This window comes from Sceloporus undulatus, chromosome 1, assembly GCF_019175285.1.
Source record: "Sceloporus undulatus isolate JIND9_A2432 ecotype Alabama chromosome 1, SceUnd_v1.1, whole genome shotgun sequence".
NCBI classification, from domain to species: Eukaryota; Metazoa; Chordata; class Lepidosauria; order Squamata; family Phrynosomatidae; genus Sceloporus; species Sceloporus undulatus.
The window spans coordinates 217,035,606-217,055,232 of record NC_056522.1 but is presented as its reverse complement, the minus strand read 5'-3'; the positions used below and the strand labels follow the sequence as shown (position 1 = coordinate 217,055,232).

Sequence of the window (19,627 nt, the reverse complement as noted above, 5' to 3'; positions counted from 1 at the left end):
TGCTCTCCTCCTCCTCCTCCTTTGCAGGGAGGACCTCTGGTCACCCTGAGGCCGAGAGAGCCTTTTAGTTTGGCTCCAGGTTTGCAGCAGGGCCCTTGACCAGAGGGGAAAAGAGCAGCAGCAGGAGAAGGGCCTGGCCTGGTGCTTTGGGCCTAGTGCTGAGCCTTTGCCCACTAATTGGTCCCAGATGGCTGTGCCTTATTTTTTTTATTTTATCCAAGCAACAGGAACTTTGGCCTCTGAGGGGGTGGGAAAGAAAGAAGGGACTCGGGAGGGAGAGAAAAAAGGAAAAGAAAGAAGGGAGAAAGCAAGAGCTGAGTGAGGTTGCCACGGTGAGGTGGCCGCGCCCAGGAGGGCTTGGCTTGAGTTTAGGAGGAGACTGAGCCTGACCCAGAGCAGGGCGCAGAGAGAGAGAGAGAGAGAGCTTGCAGGCAACCTGGGACTAGTGGCCTCTAGTCTCTTCTCCTCCTCCTCCTTCCTCTCCCTCTCAGGGAAAGGCAGCCTGAGGGGGGGAAAAGGCGGGGAAAGGGGCTGCCTCCCTGTTTCATTGCTTCCTTGCTTTCCAATGAGCTCATCCGCCTCGCCTTTGCTGCCTGCGCCTTGGAGAGTCCCACTCGGGACGCGCCAAGAGGGAGCCTGAGCAGCAGGAGGAGGAGGCGCCTTGCCTTCGGCCCCGAGGGGCCACTGGGGGAGGTAAGTAGCCCAGCACTTGTGGGGCGAAGAAGGGAAGGACCCCTTGCCTCTCCTTTAGTCCCCCCATGCCTCCTCTCAGCTCCCTGCTCTTCCTCCTCATTCTCCCATGGACCCCCTGCCTCTCCTTTTGGAGAGCTTTCCTCTCCCTTTCTATCTTTGGAGAGGGGGAGGGAACCCAAGTGAAGTTTTCTGCCTGGGAGGGAAGGAAGGAAGGAAGGAAGGGGGGTCCTCTGTTCAGGTCCTCACCTCAAAATGGAGGACCTTCAGGGGGAAAGGGAGGACATGACACAAGATTCAAGCTAAAACCCACACACATGCAGAGAGACACAACAAGACACCCACACAGTCCTGGGAATGTAAAGGCACGCTGCTTCTTGGCCGTGCGTAAAATGGAAGGCCGTGCGTAAAATTGGTATTGTGGCTTTTTTAATATTTGTGATTTTATATCGTTTTTCGCTGATCTTTTAATTTATTTATTTTTTAGTTATTGCAATATGTTTTCTAAAATTGCTGTATCGTGAGCCGCCTTGGGCCCCTTCGAGGAGAAAGGCGGGATAGAAAAATTAAATAAATAAAGAAATAAGTAAGGGGTTTGGGGATCCCTTCTGGGCAGAAGGTGGGAATGATGGAGGACGTGTCCGGGAAAAGGAGGACCGGGGGTCACCCTGGGATGAGTTGGCTTTCCTTTACCAGCCAGGTGTACTGAAAAAAAAAAGGGGTGGAAATAAGAGGGAAGGCACCCCAAAATGGGTTGGGAGAGGTGTGTGTATCTGTTATTGGGGAGGTGAGCAAGGCACTTCATGTTGCAGGAAGAAGCCCCAAGCGTGGCCAGGGATGGTGCTGATGATTGGCAGAGACGGAGAGGCTTTTTGCAAGGCAAGTAGGGCAGGGATTTGAGGGCACTGGGGGGCACAGAGTCTTTCCTCCCCATGGGGGCAAAGTGGGGTCCAAGACACCTTGCCAAGTCCTGCAGTATTCCTTACACCCACAAGGTTTTGTGTGGCACCCAGTGTGAGAGTGTGGCCAGGAGGCCCCAGGGTCGGGGGGGGGGGGGGGTGGGGGGGGGGGGGGCCGTGATTTGGGGCTTTAAAACAGGGGGCACAGTGGAGTGTGACAGATGTACATGTGTCCCTCTTGTGGTGTGCCTTCTAGTGTTCAAGTGCCTTTCCGATTTAAGGTGACCCTATAACTATCATGGGTTTTTCTTGGCAAGTTTCTTCAGAGGTGGTTTGTCATTGCTGTCCTCAGAGGCTGAGAGAGTGTGACTTGTCCAGGCTCACCCCGGATTCAAACCCTGGCCTCCATAGTCAAACACTCAAACCACTACACCACTCTGGCCCTTGCACAAGTCTCCTCCTGCTGTGGAAAAAATAACTTTTCTCTCAATGGTATATGATAGTGGAGGTGGATCATACAGTGGCTCACAACCTTTGTCCCTTTCTTTGTTTTGGACTTCAGCTCCCAGAAGCCCCAGCAAACTTGGCCAACAGCCAGGCATTGTGGGAGGTGAAGTCCATCTGGAAGACTAAAGGTTGGGAATGGCATACAGAAGGGTTAAGAAAATATACCATGTGAAGTATCTGAAAGAGGTTGACTGCATGACTGAATTTTAGCCAGTAGTGTGGAAAAGTAATGAAGAGGGTCTGGGAGCATGTGCAGAGTTTTCCCTCCTTAGCCAATAACTGTAGGGCTGGGATTTAATACAGTGATAAAAAGTGAAGCTGCAGTCAACATGGGGAGACTGCCCAGACTATACTTCTCCTCTTAGGAGAGGATGTGGAACTGAGGTGAAGAAAATGACAATGAACAAATTGACTGTCCTGTGGAGAAATAGACATTTGGAGGACTCCAGGCTGTCTGGCATCCAGCAGATTACACTTTGATGTTCAAAGTTAAGGAAGTGTTATGTGGCAAAGCTGATTCAATAGGGGAATGTTCCAGACGTTTGTATGGGGTGATGGAAGAATTATTTTAGGAGGCAGGGCAATCTGATGCTAGTTTTGCTTTTCTTTGTGTGGAAATACTAGGATAGCAACTTGGTTTTGCAACACACACTCCAACCATTTTACCCTTCATTTTAATTAAGGGGTGTGATCTGTAACTAAAGAGAGGTAGAGACAGAATCAGATGGCATGTTCCTGTTTTAGTTGATTTATCTCTTTAACAATTGGGGCAGTTGGGTGTGATGGAGCTCACTTGGAAAAGAGCAAGGAAACATTTTAGGAGTGTATATGGAAAAGGAAAGGACATCCGAGTAAGTTATTTTCTCTGGGTGAAATGGGTAATTCCTGCTTCCATCCAGTTTGAGCTAGACAGTAATTTCAGTATTCTTGAGTAGCCTGTTTGTTAGAGCAATTTAAGTCTGCCCTAAATCCAGTTCTCTGTTGGGGTGAACAGCTGTGGTCCACCAAATGTTTTTGGATTGCTGCTGTAATAATCTTTTCCCAGTGGCTGTGCTGGCAGGGGCTGGTGGGAATTGTAGGCCAAATACACCTGGAAGACCTAGAGATGCCCACTCTGGTTCAAATAGATGACCTTAACACTGTCTGCTGCCCTCACTGTTGCTCTTGACTTGTGATCCACTGTTAAATATGTAAGAGTTTTGACAGGGCAATGTTCAGGCATCTTCCAGCCCCCATGATTCTTATTTGTCTGATTTTATTATCTGTATACACTGTCAAGAAGAGAGAAACAAAGAAACCAGGAAATTATCTTATATGTTGATTTAATCTCATGATATGTAATTTCCTGTATTTTAGCAGACAGAAAGGGAGAGATGGTGATATCGACACAGAGAAGATTTGTATCTCAAAACATTTTTATTTTCATGAACACAAGACTAGTGTTGTTAAATTCTTTTGTGAACATACAGGCTGATTGAGCATCACCTATTTGAGCAGTAGTAAGAGCCACTGCTGGGCCTTTGAACTCTTTCCCTAGCCAAAGATGTTGCAAGCCTAATCCATTGGTGGCAAATGAGTAAAATGGGATAAATAATAATCTATTTGCATTCATAAAAAAGAGGAAGGGAGGGCAAAGGGGACAAAAGGAAGAAGTGCAGCAGTACCTTTAAGACTAACTGGTTTTTGTTTTTGCATGAGCTTCTGTGGGTATAAATGTACTTCTTTAGATGTTGTACAGTGAAGTCACTTATGTAAGTTCTGTTGATGAGCATTCATGTTTTTGCATCTAAAATGGTTAAAGTAGCTCACGTATATTGATCCGGATCTTTTTGTTTAGTCCAAGTGTAAAGTAAATCTACTGAATTAATTGTTGACTGGTAAGTTGACACAGGCCGTTGCCTTGATTATTGTTGCAAAAGCTCTGTAAAGTTAAGTTCTTAGTATTATTTCCATATTGCAGATGAGTGGCTGAGATAAAAGAAAATGATTTGTCTAAGTTTTATACCATAAGACTATCTAATGAGTTTATTAATGAGAGTTGAAATGGGGACTTTGTGGCTCAGGCTTCGGCTGGTTGTCAACACACAAACAATTGGCACTGATGCTCTAATACTAATACTTGGAGCAGAATGTTTCCTAGCTAATGTGAAGTATTACGTTGGTATTACTTGTAATTTTACTACATTTTTGTGTTAGGTATAGTTTAGGCTACCTTCATTTATTTATTTAACTAGTTTATGCCAAGGTCCTGTATAGCCTACTTAGTTATGAATGCATAGTTGACTAATGTTACCTGACCCGACCCCCCCAACCCTACCTTAATAGCCAGCAGCCACACCGGGTGATGGAATTCAGTTCTACTGCTTATCAGGGCACAGAAAGATGACCTTCTAGCTTCCTCCTCCCAGTGAGTGAAGCTGTGACAGTCGGAAGTAGAAACCCTATTGCAATTTCTCATCACAACCTCACTGGCTATTGGATGAGAAGTTGTTTGCTGGGTTTTCTAATTAATTAATTTCCTGAATTTATATCTCTCCTCGCAGAATGGGATCTGAGGGGATTAGTCCAGAGAATCCAAATCTAAATGTACCTAATAAATAAAAAATGGATGTGGATTTAGTTTCAGCTTTGTTTTGACCAGAATGTAGCAAAATTCACAATATTTGAATGTGAATGAGAGCAAACTGTCTCGACTCAGTAGTTTTAGGCAAAATCCAATTGTTAGTCCCTGGAATAGATCCACTGAATCAGTAGGAACATGACAAGTCAACACTTGTGTAAGTTCTGTTGATTCAGTGTGTCTACACTACTTGAAACTAACAATTGGATTTAGTCTTTTAGCTTTGCCCATAAAACCAAGGTTAGCAGCCAAGATGGTTAGAATTCTTTACAAGCATAAACTTGATCTTGGAGCCACAAGAAATTCTGAAGGAAATGTAATGTTAGGTTTAACATGTATCCTAATGATTTTAGAAACCCAACGGGAAAAGTTACAAAATTGTGGTTAACTGTAATATATTTAGGGCATCTGTGCAAAATCTGTACAACATATATAGCAAATCATCTCTGTTAGTTGAAGAGTAATAAATGGTACTTATTTTGGTTCATAAATTAACCTTGTGTATTTGCTGAAAAGATGGTACATTTTGAACATCCAAAAACTTGCAAAATCATTGCATTTCAACTGTACCTCTCCTTCTTTGGAGGTCTAAGGAGAGGTTGGATGGTCTTTTTCAGATGTGCTTTAGTTGTGAATTCCGGGTTGTCAGGCGATTGGACAAGATGGCCTTTGTGGTCTCTTCCAACTCTATGATGCTGTTATGCTATGATTCAGTTAACTATCATGCACTGTTATATAAACTTTGGGCCAAAACACACTGCAGAAATAATCCAGTTTGAGACAGCTTTAATTTCCCTGACTCAGTGCTAGGGAATTCTGAGAATTGTAGTTTATGGTGGCACTAGAGCTCTATGACAGAAGGCTAAATGTCCCACAAAACTACAGTTTCCAGAATTCCCTAGCAGTGTATTTTGGACCTTTCACTGTGGCTGCATCTGCACTGCAGAAATAATCCAGTTTGATACCACTTTAAATGCTATGACTCAGTGCTATGGATTACTGTTTGTTGTGATGCCAGAGCTCTCTGTCAGAAATGGCTAAATATCTCACAAAACTAGTTTCCAGAATTCCATAGCATTGAGCCAAGGCAGTAAAAGTGGTACGAAACTGGATTAATTCTGCAGTGTGGATACATCCTGTGTAAATTCTGGGAGATGTTTTGTTTCCCACTGTTGTTCTTTTTATTTGTTTAAAACCTCCTAGTAAAATACCCTGTACATGTCAGGTAGCTATAACCAAGGAAACTGCTCAGGTGATTGATTTCATTCTCTTCTGGTCCCCTCTCCCAAATATCAGTCAAACTACCTTAAAGAAAAGAAAATCTGCCTCCATTGTTTAATCTACTCCCAAAGCCTCAACAGTGTCACGGAATACATCAATTGCTGGTCTACTTGAAGGCACACACGCAGAGGTCTAGTTCTGTTTGGATTCTGCAACAAAACATGACTCTGGAGGACTAAATATCTTGATCTGGTGCATGAAGATTTCTCTGATAAAGGCTGTAATCCTATACCTAGGACTAAGCTCCACTGAACTCATATATAGGAGTTGTGGTATCTTGGCAGCTGTTCTTCTACTCTGGACTTCTTGCTATGTGGCAACAGCCAAAGAGATACTTCAGTAATATTTTTGAGATGGGACACTTTTCTGCTTGGCAAAAGCCTTACTTTTTTTATTAATGTGAAAGCTGAAATATCTTTCTAATAGCAGGGTTCTTTTTGATTGCTAGGAGCAGAAGAATTTGCAGTCTCTGGGAAAGTAGTCATTATAGTATTTATAAATATGCTGTACTCAACCACTCCATATAAAGAGTCCCGGGTGCAGATTAGACAGTGCGTGTCAATTGTTTGCAAAGTCCCACTGTCAGCCAAAATGCTTTGTTTGTCTCTTTTAAAATAGAAGCTTGGGATAATATCCATCTTATAGTGGTGAAGGAAACAAATATTTCCTCTGAAGTTTTGATGGTGATTTTAAAAAGGATATATTTTTCTAGTTGCTAAATGTGAAACCATTCAGAGACTTCCTAATTGCTGTGAATGAGCATCAGTAGTGGGGAGCAGGGTATCACTGATACTTACAGTACTTCAAATCTATTTTGTTACAGGAGAGCAAATGGCTAAATGTGAGAATTGCTGTTGGTATGTAGGGCATAGCTCTATAACTTTGGCAGTGCATATGGAGCTTTACTTTGCTTGATGTTATAAAGTGCCAGTTGTTCAGCTTTCTTGGTTTAGCTAACCACTGGAATGTCCAAATGATGATAAATTAGGTCTGTTGCAGAGCCAAAGCATACTTGGTTCTTTTCCAAACTTGCTAACTTCCCATAACTGCCTGTAGGAAAGAGACATTTTGTGTCTTTAACTAGAACCTTGTACAGTCGATGCCATGGCAACTCTGAATGGGAGGGCATCACTTTAAAGTCAGCCAAGGAATCTATCCTGAAATGTATGGTTTTTAAGATGGAATTTCATGTTGTGGAAATGTTTCCTCCTGAGTAATGTAGGGAAAGTCTGCATTATTTCACCACACTTACTACTTTACATGGACAGCCAGTGTGGTATGTAGTGATTTGAGAGTTGGATTAGGACTCTGGAGAACAGGGTTCGAATCCCCACCCATAGAAACCTCCTGAGTGACCTTGGGCAAGTTTGAGGGCAACAGAGGATGGCGATGGTAAACACCCTTCTGAACAAATCTTGCCAGGAAAACCCTGTAATAGGATCTCCATAAGTGGGAAAGGACATGAAGGCACACAAAACAACTTAATATGAATTTGATTTTAAAAACGCCCACAGTCCTTTGAATCACCTTTTTACGTCTAGAAAAAAGTTGGTATAGAACTAAAAATGTGGTCAGTTTTATTAGAAGTTTTGTAGAGGATGTACCATGTTGAAAGCGACCATCGTGAAAAAAGTGGGAAATGTGCAAGCAAATGCAAGTTGTCATGATAGTGGGAAAGCTTGTGACATTTTAAGACATATTGGTCATGGGTTTGGTGTATGGCTGTCTGTTTTGCAAAGAGAGATGCCTACTGTAGGATCCTTGCCAGCTCCTACTCTGCTGTGATAGAAGGCAAGTCTTGTCCTTATTTCCCCAGTGGCCCTAGGTGCAGTATTCTCCCTTCATAGGACTGAATTACACCCATTTTCTTATATTATAAACTAATAGTAAACTCATTCTCCAAGTTCTGATTCTTATATAGCAAAGATGGCACCATCCATACCTAGTAGGAAAGAGTGGGTGCATCCAGGATTTCCAGGAGTATTTCCTCCCCAAACCCATTCCTCAGAAAGTAATTTCTTCAAAGGTATATGCTCAGTGCCTACAGAGTACTTGAGTTCGCTAGCAAGGGGGTTGGTGATGGGAAGGTAAGTGGAGTTGGGCATCTTGGAAAACATTTTGTTCCCTGGCCTATTTGTTAATTTTGTACACCATTTTTTCACATGACTGTTCCCCACATGGCTCATTGCATAAGAACAAAATTATACAAGCATCATTGCTGTGCAGTTTTTTATATAAGGAAAAGTTAGCTTCTAAGATGTGGATATGGTAGGCTTGGAGCACTTTCTTCTGTAAGTAAAGATGGAGGGCAATCATATTTGGAAGCTTGATCCCTCCCCAACTCCATTTACTGCCCAGAAAGAAGGTACGTGGATGGCTACGGAGGTGAACTATACAGGACTGACTTGCAAGACATTGCTTGAAGAGTTCTACAGAAAGGTTGATCTTTGAAAGGTTATACATATTCACTTTTCAGGAATATGACTGCCATGGTGTGTGGTATTGCATCACAAGGATGCGGTTAGTGGCTTTCACATGGCATGACTGAAGAATGGGAAGGATTTCTAACAGTTTTCAATGTGGGAAGTGTATCACAAAAATATCCCCAAGTTTCTAGTTCTTGTGGTTGATATAAGCCTCAAAACATTTACTTTTTCATCCCCCCCCCATTTTTTTCTGTGTTATGGTTTGACTCCTAAGTTAACTTAAAGAAGTTCGTAGATAGAGAATAATCTTTGCAAGGAAAGAAGGAAGGAAGGAATGGAGCTTGTGTCAACTTCGTTAAGCTAATTACTCTTGGAACCTAAGCCTGTATTGTCAAAAAGGAAGTTCTGGGAAGTGGTTCTTTTTAGTTAATGGCACTATGTGCTGAAGTCTGATTGCTAGAATTATTGTTGTTATATGCCTTCACTGAGAGCGATGGTGACGCTATTCTAGGGTTTTCTTAGGAATTTGTTCATAAGTGTTTGTTGAAGACTTCCCATGAGGCTGAGAGAGTGAGATTTTCCCAAGGTCACCCAGTCGGTTTCCATGAATGAGCAGGGATTCAAAACCCTGTTCTTCTATGGTCCTACCTAGTCCAACACTCAAACCACTGCACCAGGCTTATAGAGTAATGCCATGAACTGCTATAGATTGTCCTTAAATCCTGTTCTTAGTCTCATCTAGAGTAAATCCACTGCATCAATTGAGACTGCCATGGTCGTCTTAGTTGATGATCTCCATCTGGGCACCAACAGGGGAAGTGTGACCCCGCTGGTGCTCTTGGACCTATCAGTCCTTCGATACCATCAACCATGTTATCCTTCTGGAACACCTGGGAGAATTGAGAATTGGGGGCACTGCTCTGCAGTGGTTCCATTCCTGTCTCTCAGGCAGATTCCAGATGGTGATGCAGGGAGACAGTTGCTCTTCTAAAAGAGAGCTAAAATCTGGCGTCCCTCAGGGCGCCATCCTGTCTCCCATGCTATTTAACATTTACACGAAGCCGCTGGACGAGATCATCCGGAGACATGGGGTGGGATGTTATGAGTACGCTGATGACACCCAAACATATTTCTCTGTGTCTTGGGCTGATGCAGTGACTGAGGATGGCATCTCTCTGAATAGGTCAGAAATGGACTGGATGAGGGAAAACAAACTCAAACTGAATCCAGGTAAGATGGAGGTACTTGCAATAGGAACCCCCATTCTGGGAATGGAGTTATGTCAGCCAGTCCTGGATGGGTCACACTTCCCCGAAGGAGTCTGTCCACAGTTTGGGGGTGCTCCTTGACTCGTCGCTTCAACTGTCAGCACAGGTGGAAGTGAGTCAGGAGCACCTGTTATCAGCTTCAGCTGATATGCCAGCTGTGCCCCTTCCTGGGACGGGGAGATCTTGAAACAGTTGTACATGCACTGGTAACCTCTTGGCTTGATTTCTGCAACATGCTTTATATGGAGCTACCCTTGTGCCAAGTTTGGAAACTTCAACTGGTACAAAACATGGCAGCCAGGCTGGTCACGGACATACCTAGAACTGCCCATATTACTCCTGTTTTAAAATCTCTCCATTGGCTGCCTATTAGTTTCTGGGCAAGGTACAAGGTGTTGGTTTTAACCTTTAAAGCCCTACATGGCTTGGGTCCAGTCTACCTGTGGAAGCGTCTCCTTCCACATAATCCACTCTGAACACTTCGGTCCTCTGGGAAGACTCTTCTGCAACCTAAGAAGACCAGATTGTCTGCGGTAACTCCAAGGATCTTTTCTTCTGCTGCTCCCAGGCTCTGGAACGACCTGCCAGATGAGATCCTTCAGATTATCACATTGGAAGCATTAAAAAAGGCAATTAAGACAAATCTCTTCTGGGAGGTCTTTCCCAAGCAGCATCCATGATCGGCCTCCCCCATCACTACAACTACTGCTGATGGTACTCTTGTCACTTCCATTGTTTCCAGTATTGTTACTGACATTGACATTCTGTCGCTTTCCCTGTCCCCTCCCCTCCCACAGGATAACTGTTTTATATAACCTAGTTATAACTTCATTATCCTATTATGTTTGCTCTAGTATATCTTTTATATTTTTTGTTGTTTAATCTTATTTTATGGTTTGAACCTATGTTTGCAACTAGTCTTATGATTAGGAGGGTGGGTTAGCTTTTGGGATTAGTTCTTTTAATTGTGATTTTTAACTGTATGCTGTGTTATTTTATATTGTTGGAATCTGCTTTGATTCCTTTGTGAAAAAGTGGAATATAAATTTTTATTATTATTATTATCATCATCATCAGTAGGATTTACATAAGTGTTGTCTCAGTAGTGAGTAAGTAAAGTCCAAAACACACTGCAGAAATAATCCAGTTTGAGACTGCTTTAACTGCTCAGGCTCAGGGCTAGGGAATACTGGGAACTGTAGTTTTGTGAGACATTTAGCCTTCTCTGTCAGAGAGCTCTGGTGCCACAATAAACTACAATTCCCAGGATTCCCTAGCACTGAACCAGGGCCGTTCAGGTGGTCTCAAACTGGATTATTTCTGCAGTGTGTTGTGGACCTAAGTTTCATTTATTAAAGGTAATAAAGTTACCCAGTATCTGCCAGAACACAGCTCATAATAACAACCAGGATTTAGTAGGACATAGAGTTCACAGAATATAATGTGATTTGATTTCAGCTTCCAAATAAAAACACAAATGGTTGCATTGCAAATGGGCTAACATTTGAGTAAAAAACATAAGCAAAAAGAGAATGAAAAAACTCCTATTTAAACTATCTTTTCCTTTCAGTGAATAAAGGCTAATAAACTGGGTTAATTCTAAATTGAGGTTAATTCAAAATTCAAGTTAATTTAAATTTGCTGAAATGCTGCAGAAAGGCACTTATAATAGGAACAACAGTGTCCTCTGAGACTTTAAAAAGGCATTAGTTTTTGTGTGTGTCCATTCCAATGAACACATGATTTTTTTTCTAAGTTACAGATAAATAAATAGATATGATTTGAATTTGGCAGGGGAAATTGTAATTTGTGACACTTAAGCGATAAATGTTTTAAAAGGTAGTGACAGTTGCATTGAAGCTCAGCTTTGACAATCCACAAAATAATGATAACACAAAATCACTGATGAGTGGATAAACACATTTAATTAATATCCTACTTTTTCCCCAATATAAGACTCAAGGCGCTCACAATATGAATTAAACCAAAATATGGTTAAAACGGTGGATAGTAACATAAGGCTAAAACGAAGAATCATATTAAAACTGTTAATTTAAAACAGTTTTCAAAAGTTGTCAAAATAATAAAAATACAAATTAATTTAAATTAATTAAATTAAATACAAGTTATATCTATGCAGGCCAAATGTGAAAGAACATAACTTCATGAATTGTAATTCAGTTGTTTCATAGTCCCTTGGTCCTCAATATAGGATTTTACTGAAAGTGTACCAATAGAGGAAAGAATTGTAGTCTAAAGCGGTGCTACACAATCTGTCTGATTTGGGGGACCAGTGATTCCCCCCCCCCAATGTGCCTGAGATTGGCACAATATCTGTGTCCATTGACTACAGTTTTTATTCCCCTGGCTTGGAAACTCCTGAAACCAGAAGCCAACAGATCAGGGACCAGCACTGATCCAGGAACTACCACTTTGAGTAGTACTGGTCTAGAACAGTGATGGTGAACCTTTTAGAGGCCGAGTGCCCAAACTGCAATCCAAAACCCACTTATTTATTGCAAAGTGCCGTGTCCCTCTGGCTTTCTAGTAACAAACTCTGGCAAACTCTGTGCTGGGCCCATGGCACATGTGCCCATAGAGAGGGCTCTGAGTGCACCTCTGGCACGCGTGCCATAGGTTTGCCATCACTGGTCTAGAAGTTCACGTGACTGATAATATAAAATATTTGTGACTGGGAATCTGATCTTTCTAATAATTTGTGCTAGGGAATACTGTACTAGGTTTCCTTTTTGATCTGTTCCCTCTGATTTTTTTAAAATCACACTATATCTTATGCTTACTTTGATGTTGCCTTTCATGGCTGTTAAAACGAGAAATGTGAGAAATCTTGCTTTGTAATGTTAGGATTCTGCAGTGAATGGATAAATACCAAATAGAAACTATTTCTTATATATAATTCTAGGACAAATCCTTTCTAACCATTGGATGATGTAATAGCCATGAAAATAAATGGTTTGATGTTGCTGTAATAGTGTGTAGCTTTTTATGTAACAAATAGGTGCTTACCTCTACTTGGATTTTCTCCATGTGCAGTTTATCATCTGTTTACCTATGAGCCTTTGTTGAAAGAAATGAAGATTAAATGAGAACAGCAGGGCTTGTTGATATCCCTAAAATACCCTTGCTGGGTGAATGAACTCCAGTCAAAGTTTTGTTACTGGCTTTCATCAAATGAACAAAAACCTATATGGGTGGGGAAAGCACATACGTATAGTAAAAAAAGGTAGAAAAACAGGAAGGTCCCAGACATGGTCAGTACAGTAGATCTGAGAAAGAAAGCATTGTCATTTTTGATACAGGTGTGCTTGTGTAAAAACTGAGTGAACCATAATGAATTTACCATAGTCACAATGTTGAAGTTTGGAGAAAATTAACTTACATGAAAATAACATCCTTTGACACCTAATAATACTAGGTTAAAATTTCTGAATGGTAACTGTCCCCCATAATTTGTGCCATCTGTGTGGAAAAGAAAAGGATGTAGTTGCCTGTGTGTCTGTAGCCTGGCACAGATGGAGCTGTTCTTTTGCATTGGAGACACTGAGTGAGTAGTTTTTTTGGTTGCAAAGAGAGGTACTGTATCGCCTTTGCCAGTAATTTCAAAGAAGTTAGCAGCCTGCCTCAATAGCTCTGATGATATAGTTATAGACCAAAGCCAGCAAGCACCACTGTTCAGCCTTGGTTTTGTTTTATTTCTTTTTAGAGCAAGATTTGGAAACCTATTGGACTCCAGATGTTTTTGGCCTACAGTTCCCCAAATCTCTTATAAATTACTATGCTGGATGGAGGTTGTAAATCCGGGGTGATGAGCTGTGGAAGGTGAAGGTGTCATCATTAGCCCCCATTCCTTGGAGGGTCACATCCCTTTACTGCTGTTTCTTCTGCAAAAAAAGTTTATTTTTTTTGCCTCCAAAACTCTATGTCCTACTAAATCCTGGTTGTTATTATGAGCTGTGTTCTGTATTCTGGGTAAATCTATAACATTTAATAAATGAAACTTAGGTCCAAAACACACTGCAGAAATAATCCAGTTTCAGTCCACTTGAATGGCTCTGGTTCAGTGCCAGGGAATCCTGGGAATCGTAATTTATTGAGGCACCAGAGCTCCTAGAGTTATCTAGCACTGATCCTGGGCAGTTAAAGCGGTCTCAAACTGGATTATTTCTGCAGTGTGTTTTGGACCTTACTTATAAACTCACTACTGAGACAACACTTATGTAAATCGTAGTGATGCAGTGGATTTACTCTAGCTGAGACTAACAACAGGATTTAAGGACAATCTATAGCAGTTCATGGCATTACAAGTACAGTATAAGCCATCTAGGGGCAGTGGGAGATGTTTTTACCATGTTTTGGGCCCTTTCTGGGCTATTTATTTTTGGGTTTTTTTCAACAGGGCATTCACACATGGTGAAAATCCTTCCAGATCCCCAGAAGGCACATGGAGGTATTTGGGGGAAAAAAGCTTTAAAAAAAAAAAAAAGAAATTGCTAATAGGGCTACCTGTGGAGTGAATCTTGCCCACCCTTGTTGCAGATCAAAACACATGGAGGGTGGCATGTTCTCTATATACATTTAAGGATTTTAAAACAAATATATCAATAGTTTTGAAAAGTTCTACATCCATGGGTAGGAATTAATCACCAAATCAAAATTGCAGTAAAACATATTAAACTAGAAAAAGGAACATAATAGTTTTAAAGTATAAAAACTGTCAGCATAATAAAAACAAATAGCATAGAAGAAACCAGCTAAGGTAGAAATATTTGGGGCAAACAAAGCTTTCCTCTGATATTCAGATAATGTCAAGATAGGTGGACTTCCTCAGGCAGAACAGTTTTATGGTCAGGGTGCTGTCAACAAGTAGAGCCTTTTCTAGGTAATGCCCAATCAAATCTCAACTGATACAAAGGGATGACATGAGTGTTTCTTATAGCTGCCAGCCAAATGTCTCAGTGAAATTTACATGGAGATGACCTGCCTTTCATGTTAGGTCAGACTGATTTTAATCCAAATGTACAGTCTGAACATTCATAATCTGAAAATAATAAATGTTACCTGTCATACAACAAAATCCCAAATCCACAAAACAGCAATATTGGGCCAACTGAAATACACAGAATATGTGATATCCATGGGTAACAGTGTTGGCCATTTAGCAAAGTACAGTATCATCCAAAATCCACAAAACAGTGATACCTTTATAGGACCAACAAAAGTGCGCATTATACATGTTGCAAGTTTTCGAATCTCTACTTCCTTCTTCATCAGGCAAAGGTGTTAGACTTTGTACTAACATCCTCAATTTTTTTTTCTTTCTTTCTCCTGTATCATTTTTTGCACCTTTGCCTGATCAGGAAGGTAGTGAAGCTTTGAAAGTTTGCAAAGTGTATAATGTGCATTTTGATTGTCCCAATAAAGGTATCACTGTTTTGAGGATTTTGGAAAATACATTATGTAAGCTTTTGGGCCTTGATTGGTTTCTTCCATCTGGCAGAGATGTTAAAAATCATACAAGAGAAGAAGTTAGAGTCACAGGCCTAGATTTTGTCTTGGATATTACTTCTGTTGTCAGTTAAGATTGTACAGAGAGATATCAGTGCAAGTAGAGGCTTCTCCCCTTGTCACAGTTTTGTGGATTTTGGATTTTGTTGTATTTTGCTGCATGGCCAACATGGCTACCCTTGAATATTTCCTATTATGTGATTTATAAAACCTAAACTCAAAGCATTGTGCCTTGTTCCTTTTGCAAGAAAAGCAGGCTTTTGCTCAGTGCATGTAGTTACTTGTGTCTAATTGTATTGGAATGTAGATGCATGTTTGGATTTGTGCATAAAGTAATATATCCAGTAATGTAGATATGCATCCAGTTGAAATGAATGCACTGTGGATAACTAAGATTTATTTTTGAATATGCATCACCAGATATAGATTGGCATTTAGATTTGTATCTGAATGGAAATATAGCCAATTTGTGCTATTATTTTACTTTAAACTGGATGTATATTTGGAGGAATATCAATATCCTGGAGCAAGCAGTTATACCAGTGGTCCTGGATTGGGTTGAATAGTTAATAGATGATTGAATGTAGGTTCCAGTCTTTTTCTAGTATGATAAGCTACTTCAAAAGTCTTCATTTTTAAGGCACATATTATATTTGTTGTGTGCCTTCAAGTTGTTTCCAACTTACGGTGACTCTAAGGCAACCTGAAGATTGGGGTTTCTTAGGACTGAAGTGTTACTTGCCCAAGGTTACTCACTGGATTTTCATGGCCAAGTGGGGAATTGAACCATGATGTCCAGAGTCCTAGTCTTATGCTCAAATCACTACACGACACATTGGCTATCTACATATTATATACATGAAATCAATTTAAAAATCTGAATAGGAGGAATAAGAAACAGCTTTCCTGATTTCTTGCCTGGATGTGATCCTTTTTACTTTTCTGGCTTCCGTTAGCAAGTATTTACAAGTCTGGTTTGTCAGGTTAGAACCATATGTGTTTGAAAAAGGAGGCTTGTAAGTCATAATCATTTTGGCAGCAATGATAAGATATATTTTGTGCTTAGGACACATCTACATTTTTTCTCATACATAAGGCTGAATGTATGAGTTCAGTGTGCTTCTAGTCTCTCAGTCCATGCGCTCAAGGATTTCACTGCTTTGCTTTTACTTCCTGCCCACAAGGAAGATGGTTGAGGACAGTGTGAGTAGTACAGGCTGTATGGCCAGCTTTCCTGTTTTTAACACAAGGATGTTATGGACAAAAGAGTTAATTGCCTTATAATGCCAGACTAAGAACACTTGCAGCAATCATCCTGTGCCCTTAAAATACATCTGCAGAGGAGTCTTCACAGCTATTTTTGGCTACGATTCATCTATTGCCTTTATAAAAGGTTCCAGCATCTGTGACATTATTGTGCTTATTTTTCTTGGTAGAAATGTTCAGTGAAAGTATTACCTGGTTGATCTGTATAGGCTCACTTCATTGAAGTTTATCGCATGGGGCTTAAACCGCTCCTCAGCGCGTTCTAACGGGGGCGAGCGGGGGCGCGCACGGAACGTGATGGGCACCAGATGGGGCCCAAAATGCGACTTTATCGCACGGGGGGACGCCGCTGCTGCACGTTCCCATCGCGTCCCAATTTGGTTCCAGAGGGCGCCATTTCTGGGGACGCTTTGAAACAGTCTCCTCTGTTACAAGGGTGTTTGTCCTCAAGGTGTCTGTTTCTGCATTCAAATGAATTGTTGTGTTTTTGTCAGCTGTCATGTTCCTGAAAGCCGAATGGCACACCTCCTTCGACTGTTGTAGGTTGCTTGCTTTTTTGTGTGTGCAAAAGGTCTGCTTAGTAGATGATGGAAGAAGCAGAAACCATTCCATACAAGGTTGTTGTTGTTTTTTAAAAGCTTTAAACAGACCTCAAGAAGATAGGAAACTCTCACTTTCTTTTGCTCAACATTGCAATCTTTTTTTCAGTTGGATTTTCACTTCGGAAATTCACTAACAAACTATCCTTCAGACTCACAAGAAATCCAGCCACTACTAAGCAAGCTGCTTTGCTTTTTCAGAAATTAAAAGTAGGTGCAATGCTTACATTTAAGTAATTTAGTAATTAAGTAAATTAGTAATTAAGACTTGGTGCAAATAAATATTTCCGTTTTGTAGGATATCTTCAAAGGTTGAGTCTCCCTTATCTGGAATTCCAAAATCTGAAATATGCTAAAAACCAAAACATTTTTCATGGGTGACTGAGATAGTGACACTTTTGTTTTCTAATGTTTAAATGTACACAAATATTTTCATGCACAAAAGTATTTAAAATATTGTTTAAAATTACCTTCAGGCTGTGTGTATGAGTTTTATGTGAAAGATAAATGAATTTTGCATTTAGTCCTGGGTCCCATCTCCAAGATACCGTATTATGTATGTATATGCAAATATACAGGTATTCCAGAATCCGAAAGAAAAAAAGAAAGAAAGGAAGATGAAGGAAGGAAGGAACCGCGGAAATCCAAACCTCTTCTGGTACCAGGTGTTTCAGAGAAGGGAGACTTACCCTGTCCTAGTAATTGAAAAACCTTGCCTTCAATAATTTAATCTGAGTGAGATTTCCTGGGTATTACAGGATACAGAACTACCTTGTGTTCTCTGAAGTGTGTTTGTGGGTGCAGATTCAAGAGTATTTTACAATTTCCAAACAACAGAGCCAGAAAACACATGTTCATTTGATATGGAAACTTTGTTTTGAGTGGCTGTCAACCCTCTTTGTTTGCAAAAATTATAACCAACACAGATACAATAGCACTTTTTAAAAAACTGTTTTTGCTTCCAAAAAGCATAACAGTATATGGCAGGTGGTTGAAACTAGAGACTTTGTTCTCAGCTTTTTAGGTGTAATGTCATGAAACATCCATGTTGTAGGCCTTGGTCGGAATTCTGTCAGAACACATGACTGGAGAACTAAAACACCCCATTTGCTTGAATGAGGGTTAAATAAATAAAACACAAAATGTCAGCATACTCTCAAGACCATTATTTCAATATCTTTCAATTAGGTAGAAGAGGTGGTCTAGCTGTCCTGGTATCCAATAATGGACAGAGAGCTGGGATCCAAAAGCATAGCTGGGCTTGATGAGGCCTAATAGAGCCATTCAAATTTAAAAATATGTTTCCAGTGAGTTAGGATGGCTCAAAATGCATTATTTTTCTTTGGCCTATGTCAAGGCAACTGTTGACCTTCTGATAGTTCCAGTAAGCCAAATGGTGGGCTCATATTTGATCTCTTGCTTAGCCTCACAAAGCTGCTATGGGGGGGGGGGGGGAGGTTCAGCAACCAATTGTCCCCCAGGAACTCATTTGTATCATATGTAGAGAAACTTTGTCCTTCCTGTTTTCATGGACTTCAATGCCAGAAACCCCAACTAGCATGGCTAGAGGTTTGGGACTGTGGGGCCTAAAAGTCCAAAACATTGCAGGGCTAAAGATTTCCCACCCCTGCTGTAAAGCTTGGTCTGGGAAAAACAGTAGCAGCAACAATGATGAAAACCCATCCAGTCTGTGGGAGGAAGTTTGCTTCAGTCTGATTACATTCCAGAGAAAGATGAGGCAGCTTGACGGGATTCTGTAGGTTCCCTCCCACCTCTAGTTTGCCAAAGATTAGTTTGTAGAACCAAAACAAACAAACAAACAAGATGATGTAGTTTAGTGGCATTCTTCTGTCTCTCTTCCTCGCCTTCTGTATTGCTCAGGCACCATAGAAGTACCTAATTAGATGATGGTTCCTTGCAAAGTGCTGTAGAACTGTAGTTAATGCCAGAGGGTTGAAAGGGATGAGATGTTAGAGATCCAACATTAAAAGTAGCTGCAGGGCCCTCCAAGTTGGATTGGAACCAACGTGCTTTGATCCCTGGGGTATTTTTTTTTTATATTAGATCTTCCCACTCACACAGCTGATTGTCATGTTGTGGAAAAAGCCTGTGTGCTTGTATGTTTATCCTAATAGGATGAGTAACAGCTAGGGCTGATGGAGGGTTTAAATGATGGTGTTGGGAATATAATGGGAGAAAAGGCTGCTTCTTCCCTTTAGTTTTGCAGTCCCAGTCCAGAATTCCTCTGACTGGTTTAAAAAGAGTCAATAAAGCAATGACGGATTTGCTTCATCTCAGTATGGCCCGCAGCTGGTGTTGTGTCTGTCTGTGTGTGCATACTTTAAATCTAACTCAGGTGAACGTTACTTTCTGAAGTTCATCCTTTACGTTTTGTTGAAACTTCATGTCAGTCTTCTTAAAAAAACACACACATGCAACAAACACAAAATAACCTCCCCACAAAACTTTCATTCTGTCCCACCATATTAATCTGCTACATGCGTGTGGTTTTGGTTGGTGGTTGTTCTATTTTAATAACACATGG

At 40.9% G+C, this 19,627-nt stretch overlaps 1 protein-coding gene across 3 annotated transcripts in view; it reads left to right on the top strand.

The window, feature by feature from the left end:
* The first annotated feature begins 378 nt into the window (after nt 1–378).
* The window catches only part of TANC1 (tetratricopeptide repeat, ankyrin repeat and coiled-coil containing 1), a 176,916-nt gene continuing 157,667 nt past the window's right edge, over nt 379–19,627 (top strand). Inside the window, exon 1 of one of the 3 annotated variants that reach the window (XM_042465137.1) lies at nt 379–693. The gene's annotated coding sequence lies outside the window, so the exon portion shown is untranslated. Of the gene's footprint in view, nt 694–17,273; nt 17,293–19,627 lie in introns of those variants that run through there. The other 2 variants (XM_042465113.1, XM_042465128.1) reach the window with 2 other exon arrangements.